The sequence below is a fragment of the Carlito syrichta genome, unplaced genomic scaffold (assembly GCF_000164805.1).
Source record: "Carlito syrichta isolate Samal-C Ts95f unplaced genomic scaffold, Tarsius_syrichta-2.0.1 Scaffold38959, whole genome shotgun sequence".
NCBI classification, from domain to species: domain Eukaryota; kingdom Metazoa; phylum Chordata; class Mammalia; order Primates; family Tarsiidae; genus Carlito; species Carlito syrichta.
Window position 1 is genome coordinate 63,711 of NW_006983055.1, and position 711 is coordinate 64,421.

Consider the following 711-nt stretch of genomic DNA (forward strand, 5'->3'; position numbering starts at 1 on the left):
ATAACTGGGGACTTTAATACCCCACTCACAGCCCTAGACAGATCATCAGGACAAAAAATCAGCAATGAGATCCGGAACCTCAATGTGACTCTTGACCAAATGGACTTAATTGATACCTATAGAACACTCCATCCAAAGACCATAGAATACACATTCTACTCATCACTGCATGGAATGTATTCTAAGATTGACCACATAATTGGCCATAAATCAAGCATAAGCAAATTTAAAAGGACCGAAATTCTACCATGCACCTTCTTGGATCACAGTGGAATAAAAATAAACATTAACACCAACAAGGTCCCCCCCAAACCCACAAAGACATGGACACTAAACAGCATGATGCTAAACAACTTCTGGGTCAATGATGAAATCAAAACAGAGATCAAAAGATACCTGGAAACAAATGAAAATGAAGAAACATCTTACCAAAATCTCTGGGACACCATGAAAGCTTTAGTAGGAGGGGGAATTTATATCCCTACAAATGCACATGAAGAAAATGGAAGGATCACAAATTAACAGCCTAACAAGCCACCTAACGAAACTGGAAAAGCAAGACCACAAAAACTCTAATTCAGCAGAAGAATCCAGATCACCAAAATAAAAGCCCAAATCCAGGACATAGAAGACAAAAATATAATACAAAAAAAATCAATGAAACAAAAAGCTGGTTCTTCGAAAGGATAAACAAGATCGATGGTCCCCTGG